Raw genomic sequence first — 14,079 nt, 5'->3', positions numbered from 1 at the left:
TTCATCATCTGAGTCAGTCAGATGCCATGAGCAGAAGCTTGATTTTCTTTTTTGTTGCTTTGGGTTCTGTAGCTTCTGCATTGGAGTGTTGTTCTTTTAAGACTTCTGAAAACATGCTCTACACCTCGTCCCCCTCAGATTTTGGAAGACACTTCAGGTTCTTAAACCTTGGGTTGAGTGCTGTAGCTATCTTTAGAAATCTCACATTGCTACCTTCTTTGCATTTGGTTAAATCTGCAGTGAAAGTGTTCCTAAAACAAAAAACATGTGCTGGGTCATCACCCAAGACTGCTATAACATGAAATATATTGCGGAATGCAGGTGTGACCAGAGTCCCAGTCAGGGCCAGCTGAGGTCACTCAATTAGGGTAAACTCTAAAGAATGGAGCAAATAATCCCCACAGCTGGTAGATATTTTAATACTTAGATTTACCAAGCCAGCATAAAACAGCTTCTTTATAACCTCCCTGGCTGCCCAGAAACCAACAACACAGTTTCCTTGAAGTAACCCAGCCTCAGGCCTCCATCTAAGTACCGAAGTCAAATATGATGAAAAATTCTGAAAATCTTATTTCATCATATAAAATAAAAAGTTCTACCAATCTCAAAGGATCGGATACATTACCTCCCAGGTTAATGAATATTCATAGAATCATAGAATATCAGGGTTAGAAGGGACCTCAAGAGGTCATCTAGTCCAACACCCTGCTCAAAGCAGGACCAATCCCCATCTAAATCATCCCAGACAGGGCTTTGTCAAGCCTGACCTTAAAAACCTCTCAGGAAGGAGATTCCACCACCTCCCTAGGTAACCCATTCCAGTGCTTCACCACCCTCCTAGTGAAAAAGTTTTTTTTAATATCCAACCTAAACCTCCCCCACCGCAACTTGAGACCATTACTCCTTGTTCTGTCATCGGCTACCACTGTGAACAGTCTAGAACCATCTTCTTTGGAACCCCCTTTCAGGTAGTTGAAAGCAGCTATCAAATCCCCTCATTCTTCTCTTCTGCAGACTAAATAAGCCCAGTTACCTCAGCCTCTCCTCATAAGTCATGTGTTCCAGCCCCCTAATCATTTTTGTTGCCCTCCGCTGGACTCTTTCCAATTTTTCCACATTCTTCTTGTAGTATGGGGCTCCAAACTGGACACAGTACTCCAGATGAGGCCTCACCAATGCCAAATAGAGGGAAATGATCACGTCCCTTGATCTGCTGGCAATGCTCCTACTTATACAGCGCAAGATGCTGTTAGCCTTCTTGGCAACAAGGCACACTGTTGACTCATATCCAGCTTCTCATCCACTGTAACCCGGAGGTCCTTTTCTGCAGAACTGCTGTTTAGCCATTTGGTGCCTAGTCTGTAGCAGTGCATGGGATTCTTCCGTCCTAAGTGTAGGACTCTGCACTTGTCCTTGTTCACCCTCATCAGATTTCTTTTGGTCCAATCCGCTAATTTGTCTAAGTCCCTCTGTATCTTATCCGTACCCTCCAGAGTATCTACCACTCCTCCCAGTTTAGTGTCAACTGCAAACTTGCTGAGGGTGCAATCCACGCCATCCTCCATATCGTTAATGAAGATATTGAACAAAACCAGCCCCAGGACCGACCCTTGGCACACTCTGCTTAATACTGGCTGCCAACTAGACATGGAGCCATTGATCAATACCCACTGAGCCCAATGATCTAGCCAGCTTTCTATCCACCTTATAGTCCATTCATCCAACCAATACTTCTTTAACTTGCTCGCAAGAACACTGTGGGAGACCGTAACAAAAGCTTTGCTAAAGTCAAGGAATAACATGTCCACTGCTTTCCCCTCATCCACAGAGCCAGTTATCTCATCATAGAAGGCAATTAGGTTACTCAGGCATGACTCACCCTTGGTGAATCCATGTTGACTGTTCCTGATCACTTTCCTCTCCTTGAAGTGCTTCAAAATTGATTCCAGATCTTACCCAAATACATGCATACAGCCAATTCTTATTAACTAAACTAAAATGTATTTAAAAAGAAAAGAGAGAGTATGATTAAAAGATCAATATACATGCAGACATGAGTTCAATTCTTGATGTTCAGATACATAGCAGAGATGGTAAGTTTTGTAGTTGCAAAGAGTTCCCTTAAAATTTAGTTCATAGGTTATAGTCCAATGTCCAATATCATATCCAGGGTGTACCAACTTAACTGGGATCTCATCTTGAGACTCAAAGTTCCCCTGATGAAGCTTAAGCAGATCTGAGATAAAAAGGATCATGACCCAAGGATCTTTTATAAAATTTCAGGTCTTCTTTGACAAGTTGGAGTCCTTTGGGAAACATTAGGTAATCAGGGCATCTTTGAAGTGGGTCCATCATTAGTACTTAACTATACGAATTGTCTTATGTTAATCACCTGTTCCTCCACCATTCACCAATGATTTGCTATACATTTCAAAGAGAGATGAATATAGAGATATCCAGTGTTTACACTTCATTTAAATACTAGGATGTTCTTTTGATCTCTGAATTATCAGAATACAGCATGACAGGGACAGTTGATTACATTGTTGACCACTACCCATGCATATGTAAATACACAAAAACACAAACGTTATCTCCCCACATGTCTTTAAGGGTTGATTTTGAGTAATTTATTTTGCAGGAAGTTTTACCCTTTCTGGCCAGGAGTCACAGCAGGTAAGACAAAGTAGGAGACATACTATTCTCCCCCAAGAAATTCAATCACAAATTTAATTAACATTTTTTTTAAACAAGCGTCATCAGCATGGAAGCTTGTCCTCTGCAATGGTGGCGAATTATGAAGAGGCACACAAATGTTTAGCATATCTAGCATGTAAAGACCTTGCAATGCCAGCTACAAAAGTGCCATGCAAATGTCTGTTCTCACTTTCAGGTGACATTGTAAATAAGAATTGGGCAGCATTATCTCCTGTAAATGTAAACAAACTTGTTTGTCTCAGTGATTGGCTGAACAAAAAGTAGGACTGAGTGGACTTGTAGGCTCTAAAGTTTTACATTGTTTTGTTTTTGAGTGCAGTTATGTAACAAAAAAAATCTACATTTGTAAGTTGCACTTTCACGATAAAGAGACTGCACTACAGTACTTGTATGAGATGAATTGAAAAATACTATTTCTTTTGTTTGCCATTTTTACAGTGCAAATATTTGTAATAAAAAATAACAATATAAAGTGAGCATTGTCTACTTTGTATACTGGGTTGTCATTGAAATTAATATATTTGAAAATGTAGAAAAACATCCAAAAATATTTAATAAATTTCAATTGGTATTCTATTGTTTAACAGTTCAATTAAAATGGCAATCATGTGAGTTAACTATGATTAATCAACAGCCCTAAAAATGCTAATATTTTTATTTTTAATAACATTATCATTTTTATCCACATTGCTGACAAGAGAATAGGAAAGGGGAGAGTTTTACCATCATAGCTGCTACCCTCACCGTCCTCTAGGATGCCCCTAAGATTGACCCTTAAATCCCTGGGCCTTTACCGTCCCAATCCCAAGAGATATCCTGACAAAACCAAAGAGTGGGATCCAGATAACAATATCACCTCTACTGGCTTCAGCTAAATCCTGAATACCACCTGGGATGGGAGATTTTGTGTCATGCACAAACATGTATCCTTTTCCTTCCGCACCTTCTTTCCTATAGCTCTCCTTTTGCCTTCAGTTTAATTAAAATCTGGCATTACAGTTGCCAACTTTCTGATTGCACAAAACCGAACACCTCTGCCCCACCCCTTCCCTGTCCCTGAGGCCCCGCCCCACCCCTTCTCCTAGACCCCGACCCCGCTCAATCCATCCTCTCTTCCTCCGTCGCTCGCTCTCCCCCACCCTCACTCATTGTCACTGGGCTGGAGCAGGGGGTTGGAGCAGTGGCATAGCTAAGTGGAGTGAACAAGAGCAGCGGACATAAAAAAAGGTGCCACCCGCTTGTACTCACCGGGTGGCGCTCTGGGTCCTCAGCGGCACTGAAGGCCCCCACCGCCGAAATGCCGCCAAGGACCCGGAGTGAGTGAAGGCCACCGCTGAGCCGGAGCATGTGAAGGCCCGTGCCGCCGAAGTGCTGCCGAGGAGCCAGAGCACATGAAGGCCCCCACCACCAAAGAGCCGGAGCGCCGCAAGGTGAGTAAAAATTAAAAAAGACGCCTATAAATTAAAAAGGCGCCACTTGTGCTCAGAAGGGGAGCTGCTGCTCCCGCCACTCTCCCCCAGATACACTACTGGGTTGGAGTGCGGTGGGGTACAGGCTTTGGGATGGGGGTGTGGGCTCTGGGTGGGGCTAGAAATGAGGGGTTCAAGATGCAGTTGAGGGCTCCAAGTTGGGGCAGGAGGGTTGGGTGTGGGGGCAGGTTGTGGGCTCCGGCTGGGGGTGTGGGCTCTGGGGTGGGGCCAAGGATGAGGGGCTTGGGGTGCAGAAGGAGGCTTGAGGTGCAGGAGGCGGCTCAAGGCTGGGGCAGGGGATGGGGGGGTTGAGGTGCGGGGTTCTGGCAGCACTTACCACGGCTCCCAGGAAGCGGCTGCCAGGTCCCTAAGACCCCTAGGTGCATGAGCAGCCAGGAAGGCTCCACACGCTGCCCTCGCACCCACAGGAGCCACTCCCAAAGCTCCCATTGGTCGCAGTTCCCGGCCAATGGGAGCTGTGGATTTGGCACTGGGGGCAGTGGCAGCATGTGGAGCCTCCCTGGCCACCCAGGCGCCTAGGGCCTAGGTGGCAGCCACTTCTGGAGCCGTGCAGAGCCAGGGCAGGCAGGGAGCCTGCCTTAGCCCCAGGCCCCTGCTGTGCCGCTCACAGGATTTTTAACGGCCTGGTCGGTGGTTCCCACTGTAGCCACCAGGGTCCCTTTTTGACCGGGCATTCAGGTCAAAAACCAGATGCCTGGCAATGCTATCTGGCATAGGCTGGCCAAGACTACATATTTTGCAACATTGCTGTAAGCTTGTGACCAAAGAAACAGTTACAAGCAATGCCCTAAAACAGTGGTTCTCAAAGCCGGTCCACTGCTTGTTCAGGGAAAACCCCTGGTGGGCTGGACCGGTTTGTTTACCTGCCACGTCTACAGGTTCAGCCAATCGCGGCTCCCTGGCCGTGGTTTGCCGCTCCAGGCCAATGGGGGTTGCGGGATGGGCAACCAACAGGTACCTTGGCCTGCGCCACTTCCCAAAGCCCCCATTGGCCTGAAGCGGCGAACCGCGGCCAGTGAGAGCCGAGATCGGCCAAACCTGCGGACGTGGCAGGTAAGCAAACAGGTCCGGCCAGCCAGGGGCTTTCCCTGAACAAGCTGTGGACTGGCTTTGAAAACCACTGCCCTAAATAACCCGATGCTGGCACAAGTTTGCCAGGTATCGGAGTGGAGAATAAGGCTATGTGCCATTGCTCCAGCAGCAAGGTTACAGGTGAAAGTCAACACCAGACACAAAACCTACATTTTCTATCTTTGTTATTCTTTTTTTTCCCCCTTTGTGTGTATTTGCCTTGTTTTGATCTTCTAGGCCAAGGGATCAGACTTTAACGACAACAATTCCACACCTTCTCTTTTGCCCAAAAAGGACAGTTATTATCTTAGTTAATACCGTCTAAGAGACTGTCAGGGAGATTTTCCCTTCTAAAATCTCTGAAGCTAAAGAAAAAGGGAACAAGGAATATTGTTCAAATGAAAGCCATACTTAATATTTTACATTCCAAATACTTTGTTTTTCCTTCTTTTTCTGTTTCTTTCATAAAAGGTTAAAAGGGTTTCTAATGGCATGTTTGCCCTCGTACTAAGCAGGACAAGGTAAGATCTCTGTATACCAAACCCCACACCTAATTTAACAGTTTAGTGTTGGAGAGTGACAGGGTCTTGTTAACACCTCTGTCTGCGTCCATATAGTCCAACAATATTAATATAACAGACTTCTGGGATTGGCTCCCCCTTGAAGGTGCTCAGATGCTGGGCTCTGTCAGACTCCTTGTACTTGGCTCTTTCACTCATGGTGCCAAAATGAGCTGTCATCCACAGCAGATTATGCAGATCTTAATGATGTGACCTTCCCTCTCCTTTCTTACCCACTTTGACGGGCAGTGAAACAGCTAACAATATTGACATTTGAAGTCTTATCATTGGGCATCTGAGTTAGCAGCTATTGAGATGAATGGCACAGACCACACCTCTCAGAGCTATTGTTTTAGGTTCCAACAAATGCAGGCAGATAGTAACATTTGGTTCATACTTTCAAGGCTATCTCAGCTAACGTAACAGCTAGATGTTGCTTTTTATTTTTCTGTTATGATGAAAAGTTAGATTCTGTAGAACAAGGCGGCAGCATGAAATGGTGCCAATACACTATACCAGAGCAAAATGGCTCAACCTGAGCCCTGGCCAAAATGTTTACAAAGCACCACCAGATGATATTGGATAGGCAGGTGTTGATATGAGACTCCTGCTTACTGTAAAATAACTTATTTCTCTCTACTCTTCTAATCCCATTTGTTTGTCCTCTTGCATTTTGTCATAACCTAGATTGTAAGCTCTCTGGAGCAGGGACTGTCTTTTTACTGCCTATCTGTACAGCCCCAAGCAGAATGGGGAGTACACCAAATAAGGTCAGTATTTTGAAAAATCTTCCTGGAAGAAGACTGCATACTGACCCCATTTGTTATACTCTTGTGCATGCAAAAATAAACAATTTGCTTTTCAGAAGTGCTTTTATGACCTGCACAAATAAATCACCTTAGTCACAGATGGATTCAGTGTATCTAGAGAGGGGCTTTTTACTATCAGAGGCAAGGAAATCACCCCAACCTTTCCTTCAGTCTTGTGGCAAAATTTTAATGGGGCTCCCACAAGCCCTCTTCAATACATTAGAAGTTCTCCTGTCCTTATAACTTTTCCATAAACCTTCCCATGGTGACTCCCAATCTCTAAATGGCCATATCTCATGTGACCTAACAGACTCTGAGGTATCTCTGCCTTCTTCCTGTTTTGCTGAAACCAGACTTAATTGTGCTTTGGGACACACTATTTTAATTCAGCAGCCATCAAAATTCAGCAGAAAAGATGCTAGCGCTGTTTTACCATATGAGAGGATATTGAAAGACAGAATGAGGTCATCAGGAGGAAGGATTGAGGTCTAAAGCTAGGGAAAAGTAGTGAAGAAAGGAGGGGGACTTTTTTTTTATACAAACATGGGATGCGGGGGAGAGAAATGTCCATGCTATCTTGAGTTTGGAGAAACAGGAGGAACTGATTCACTCATCCTTACTTCAGGTTTAGCATAACATTGTAGCTGAGGAGAAAGATATAGGATATCCTATGATATAGGAACTATATGTGAATAGCCCTAAGGTAATGACAAAGCAGGCCTAAGGACAATAAAAAACATTGTTCAACAGCTGGATCCAGAAGCTTTAAAAATCCTCTAACTATGAAGGGGATTTTCTGCACTACATGGTGAGGTCCATTAATTAACATGGATTTTCTGTAGAAAGGACCCTCCCTTACTAAAAGCCACGTGGAATTTTAAGCCCCTAGGCCTGTGATACTTAGCCACCTGTGGTTGGTACAGGACAGTAAAGTAACCTTCAAGAACAGTTCTGCACAACTTCCTGTGGGATTGTAACGAAACTGTGGGATTCCTTTCAGGACTGGAGAGTCTGCTGTATTCCTTGCTCTTTTGAGTTGTTTATTCTGGAGCCGTGCCGGCATTTGCAAGGTCATGCCGGATACTACTCGTCACACTATGTTGCCTATGCATGAAATCCTCATTTTGTGCAAAGCTCACAAATATATACTCATGTCATAATATCTTAATGTCCAGGGATAGTTTGAACATGCCGAAGTGAGAGCGGTTGCCATGCATGCTCTGCATTATTGTGACAAAATAAGCCAATGGGGAGCGTTCTCGGTTTGAGACTAGAAATGATAAGAGACAGTTAAGATAGTTACATGGCTGGAATTAGGATATCCTGCAGAAGGTAGAATAATATTTTGGCTCCTATGAGTGCCATCAGCTATGTGTGAAGTACACATCCCAAAACTGGAAATTGTGTCCATTTTGTAGTAATAATTATTGTGGAGCCATTTTCAAGGTGGGATTATGGACAGTAAACCTCTGGGGAGTGGCTGTGTTGCCCATGCATGAAATCCTCATTTTGTGTAGACTTAATGAAAAAGATAGTTTCTTGTAATGTGTTCTGTTCTGTCAGTTGTTTCTGTACAGCATTACGGGGATGCTTTGTTTGTGCTTAATAAATGCAGTGATAATTTTGCTGTATGCTATGGCTGCAAATCTTCCAACAAAAAACATTTTGTTAAAATGGAATTAAGGTTGTAAATATGTACTAATAACTTAAAGCCAAATTCTGTGATAATTTGAAGCCCACGCAACCTCATTGACCTCAGTGGAGCAAAAGTTCTTAAAAGAACACTGTGGGCCCAATTCTCATCTCTGCCACACCAGTCCATTTTCAATGGTATTACTGAAATATTAATCTTGTCCTGTAGTTTAAAAGAAAAAAGTGTCAGAAAGGCAGGAAATTCGAAGTTAATAACATTTAAATAACATTCAGGGTGGGATTTTCAAAAGCTCTCATCATTGGCCTAATTCTTCTCTCACTGAAGTCAATGGAAGTTAAACTAACCTTTAACCTTATGGAAGGCAGAGCTAGGCAGACACTCAGCACTTTTTAAAACCTCACCCTTTGTGTTTCAAGATAAGGGGAACAATCTTAAATCTGTTTTTGTCCCCGTCTAACCTTCACACCTTTTACCTGTACAGAGTATACCATCAGCATTCATAACATGAACCTCAGCTCACATGCTGACCCATACTCAATACAATGAGATATACACCAGCCACACATATGAGTATCTACCCTGCCACCAGACCATATTAATTGTCCCTTTATGAATCAGCTTATACAATCATCTCATCTTCTATTCTCCAAATACAGTCCAAAGATCTATCCCTTATGGCTCGGATTGTGCATTTCTTTTCCCTCGTTAGATGGTAACATCTTATTTTACAATCTCAAGAGCTGGAGCGAGCAATGATTGAGTGTGAGACAGGGAGGAAATAAGATTATCATCATCACGATGAACCAACAATAATCAATAATTAATACATTTTCCAGCTGTTTTCTGAATGATAACATAAAACTTCACAGGATTTTATAAAGCTCAGTTTGCTCATACCTGTAATTTACTTTGAGTTCTTAGCATAAAAGGTATTAGGGAATTGAAAAGTATTATTATTAGCATAAAAATGAGATAGGGCCTGTTTATTGTGTGCGTTAATATAGCAGAATATATTATTATACAACTTTGCACTGGAAGTACAAGGTCACAGTGGATATGACTTGTCGCACTATGTTGCCTATGCATGAAATCCTCATTTTGTACAGAGCTCAAAAATATATATTCATGTCATAATATCTTACTGTCCAGCACTAGTGTGAGAGTTCAGTCTATTGTGTATGCAGCATATGTGGAAACAGACTCAACATCATTTGAGAGGTCTGTTCTTCCCTTAATACACGTTAACTCCCATCAACTGAAACTTATAAATATTCACTACAAAGGAAAATACACCCATTAATTCTCTATCAAGCTATATCAAACAATAAGTTTATATGAAACAAAAATGTGGTAATGTTAGCATTTTGTTTTTATGTTTGGGTGAATATTTTGGTCAAGTAGCCAAAGCCTGGCATCAATTTAAAAAAAAAGTCAGTTACCCTAAAAAACTGAACAATAGATGGTTTTCATAACATATAACAAGACAAAAGAGTAGTTAAAGTTGGATGAATTTTCACATATGGTACACGTATTGCACTAATTAAACAGGACTTCATGACAACCTTAGAGATAACACAATACTTTCCAAAAACTCCAAGACTGATGAATATACATCCCAATCCTGTTCATATGTATCAATTAGTAACAGTAATATGTTTAGGGTACCATATCAATCTCCCTGCCTACCCACCTCCTAGCTGGCTGTGTTGCTCTTGTGACTTAAAACTGTTGTGACTGCTCTGTCAGCCTCTGAATCTTATCCCCCCCATGCAGATCTAAACTGGGGAATCATGATTGTCAATTTGGGTATGTGAATATTAAATATCAGAGCTCAATAAAGTATGTTATAGCTTAAAACAAACATGAGATACTTGGAAGAGCAGCTTCATAGGGGGACAGCTGCTTGAAATAAATCTTAAATCTCAATTTTGGTTTGAATGAAGAAAAAAAGTTACTGCTGCTTGGACTGAATAAGAGGGCAGGATAGTAGCAGTTCTGGCCAGAACAGATAACCAGTCTAGACTATAGACCATTATAGTAGCATAGAAATTAGAGGACAACCTGGTAAATAGCCACAACAGAATAGCAGTTAAGGATCAACAAAGTGCTCCCATTAAAAGGTCCTTTTTACATAAACAGCCTTAGACCACCGAGGAAGTTTAGGACTAATAGGCCAAGTACAAGACAGAATGAGGGACAAAAGATGGGCCCCTCAGAGAGTACAAGCATTCCCTCTAAAGGTCTTTTTCACAAAAAGTAACTTAGACAGGCCCAGCCTAAAAGTAAATGTAGTGGAAGTTTACTGTGGGAGGCAGAAGGTTATTTGTTTTTGTTGGGGTTTTAAGCAATGGCCTCCAAAACTCATGAAAACACAATTTTTCCAATGATCTCAGAGTGCAAAATTTTTACATGGTTTAATTTTTCATTCTAATCTTCATATCTACACTTTGTAATTTTGTGAGACACTCTAATACCATGGTGGCTAGTATAGTACAGAACCAAGACAGCTATATAGACTACACGTACTGTTATGTGACAAAATTCTGCAGTCCTCACTCAGGGTCCAATCCAGCAAGGATGCTGCCCACAAAACTCCAACTGAAGTCAATGAGAGGGCTACTCAGGCCCTCAGTCCTTATGCAAGGTATCTTAGAACTGATGTCAAAATTTGCCCCATCATTTCCATTTTTCACATTGTCCCCATTGTTCTATTGTATCATTGCCATGTTGATCTGAATACAAGGTTTGCAATTATAATAACAATAAAGAATTGTATAACTAGGAGTCTTTACATTATAGAAATACCCAAGGAAATACATGTTGAAACCAGTTCAGCATTCTGACTTCCTTGCAGGTTCAGATGGATGGAGAAGATGAACTGTGAGTGAGTAAGACACTGAACACAAACACCTTTGCTATCTGCAAATGCAATTATAAAATATGGAGGGCAAGAGGGGTATGAAAAGCAAATGTATTATGGGTTTAAGTCCATAAGTTTGAAAAGTTCCAGAACCCCAAAGAGCTTTGTTAATGATGCAGGAATGGTATCTTGGGACACCCAGCCTATTTTGAAATCACTCAGGTGTTTGACCTTCACAAAGTCTACAAAAATAGCAGCATCAAAGAGGAATAAAGCACGTTACATTTGGTCTTCTCCCAAAATGGGCAAAACCAGGCCCCAATCTTGCATTGTCAGAAAGCATTGTAGGGCATGGAGGAGCAGACCCATAGATAGCATATACGTAGGCATAGACATACTTTGCTTCTATTTACAAGTTCATATTAGCACCACAAAACCTGGATCCAGCCAATTTTCAGTCCAGTCCTCCAAGTTCCACTATCTACAGATATTCCCCACAGATATTTTTAGCAGGCTCTGTTATACCAAAGAAAAAAGGGGGGAAAAAAGAAAATCTGGACCCCACCACATACCAGTGCAACACTGCCCGAAAACCTTGGATCCAACACCTGGATCCTGCCAAATACACCATATGTTAGATCAGGATGACTGTGGTAGACTAAGATAAGCAGCATATGCGTTAAATTAGAAGATGATAAAACTGGGGAGTAGGCATCCATTAGTTATCCAGATCCAGGAAGATACAGGTGCCAAATAAAGAGTTTCCGCAGCTTCCTTGTAGCAGGATGTGTTTGCAGCACCAAGATATTTTGGCGGGTGGGAGGGAAGGTGGCGGAGGGAGCAGAAGTAGCACTTGTTCTGTATTTGAAAAGTACCATTGTAGCTAACATTTTGTCAGGGTGGAGATGTCAGATCAGAGATTTTCCGGCTCATTTGCATTGGGGCACATCAGCATCTGGATTGTTAAGGCGATAGAAGAATAAGCAAACATGGTCTCTATCTAGGCGGTGAAATTTGAGTGCTTGGGACCAAAAACTAGCTGGATCCAGTAGCCGGTTCTGAGTGTTTGCAGAACTGTTGCAGCAAGGGGTAGATTATTCTGGTGTCAGAGTAGTGCCTACACTTACTCTCTTTAGGCATTCAAATTAGAGGGGGAGGCCAAAAATAGACACGATGTGACTTTGACCCAGGCCACTGTTCCCTCTAAGCTGGGCTTAGACCCTAAACCCCGCGCACACGGCGAAGCACCGCACCCACAACCATTTGCACAGAAGCCAGTTTTTGCACACGCGGACTGTCAAAAATTAGAGGGAACATTGACCCAGACCCATGAATTGGGAACCGCTCCCCTCCCAAGAACATTTCCGGGCGGGAATGGCCCTTGGACTCCTCCCCTCGCTTCACCCGGCTCAGGGGCAACTCGCCCTGACCGACAGTGGCGGGGGGGCCATGCTGGGACCTCGCTCAGCCTGCCGGGCACGGAGCCGGGCTCCTCTCTCCCGCCCCTGCGCTCCCCGGCCGGCGGCCCAGAGAGCCCCGTGACGGCGGGCGGGGAGCGGGGCTCGGCTGGGAGGAGGAGCCGCCGCTCCGCGCGAGGCCTGTGTGACCCCGGCTGGGGGGGCGGGAAGGGGCCGCCGGCCAGGCGCTCCGAGGGGAAGCCGCGGCGGCGGCGGCGGCGGCTGTTCCCGCCTGTATCTCCGCGAGCCGGGGCTGCTCCCCGCGGCCGCCCGTTGCCCCCGGGACCTGCCCAGCCCAGGCCCCCTCATCCCGCCACTTCAAAGCAACCTGGGCAAGGCACCCAGCGGGGGCGAGCAGCCCGCGCCGCGGCTGGAGCCGGGGCCGAGGTCCAGCTCCCGGAGGGTGGCCCTGGCTCGCCCCCTGCTCGTTGCACTTACCCCGGAAACGGCGAGGTGCCTGCAAACTCCTTTGCGCCGCGGCTTTTTTTATCATTATTATTATTACTTATTTTATCCCGTAATCCAGAGTCTTTGGGGCTGCCAAATGTAAACACTCCGCCATGATTTCTTTGTTTAGATCATTGAACCTGCCCCCCCCCCTTTACTCGGTCCTTTATTTATTTATTTCCCATCATCAGCGCCGCTATGGGTTGGCGTGGTTGCTTTTGTTGAGGGCTGTTAGCCGAGACCCGCTTTTAACAAGAATTGCAGGGGGGGGGGGGGCTTTGGGCGGGAGAAGTTCTTTGGGTTTGTTTTGTTTTAATTCCAGGTTTAAAAAAAAATTCCCCATTCCTCCCCCCCCCCCCCTCCCTGCCCAACGCAAAATCTCGGGAGGCTCAGGGAGTGAAGTGAGGTTTGCTTGCGATTACAGTTTGCTCTGGGTTGGGCACAGAAAGCCTAAGCGACAGTAGGTTCCCCCTCCCCGTCCTTCCTCCTCTCCCTACCCAGGCCCCCTCTAGCTGCCCTCCTCTCCCAGGAGCAGCTTGCACCCGCTGTCCTGCAGCCAAGTTTGCCTTCCTGCTGCTTTCTAAGTCACAGAACAGGCAAAAGCAACGGGCAAAGTTCTTAAAAAGAAAAGGAGTACCCGTGGCACCTTAGAGACTAACAAATTTATTAGAGCATAAGCTTTCCTGAGCTACAGCTCACTTCATGGGATGCATTAGTTCTTGTCAATTGTCGCTTGAAATGTTACTAAGGTGATGTTAAAATAAAAGAAAACAGTACGGAGTTTAAGCGTAGAAGTTTCTGGTTATCAGGGAATAACATACAGATTATCAAGGGGTGCAAAGTTCGGTTTAGGATCGGATGGCGTAAAGAATATACAATCTGCAATATCCCCAATTGGGGGTAAAAGATTAGCAGGTCAAAGTACAGACATTGAGATCTGAGGGTACGTTTTCATATAATGGCTATGTTCAGGTGTGGAGTATAATGAGTGGATATGATGATGAGGATGGATT

General features: G+C 44.2%; 1 long non-coding RNA gene across 1 annotated transcript in view; it reads right to left on the bottom strand.

The window, feature by feature from the left end:
• The window catches only part of LOC119853567, a 569,205-nt gene extending 555,997 nt beyond the window's left edge, over positions 1-13,208 (bottom strand). Inside the window, exon 1 of the long non-coding RNA XR_006280322.1 lies at positions 13,058-13,208. This is a non-coding gene — a long non-coding RNA (uncharacterized LOC119853567). The remainder of the gene's footprint in view (positions 1-13,057) is intronic.
• Positions 13,209-14,079: the final 871 nt, after the last annotated feature.

This window comes from Dermochelys coriacea, chromosome 3 (genome assembly GCF_009764565.3).
Source record: "Dermochelys coriacea isolate rDerCor1 chromosome 3, rDerCor1.pri.v4, whole genome shotgun sequence".
In the NCBI taxonomy this organism is placed as follows: domain Eukaryota; kingdom Metazoa; phylum Chordata; order Testudines; family Dermochelyidae; genus Dermochelys; species Dermochelys coriacea.
Note: the sequence above shows the minus strand (reverse complement) of the source record. Positions and strands in the feature narration are given on the sequence as shown.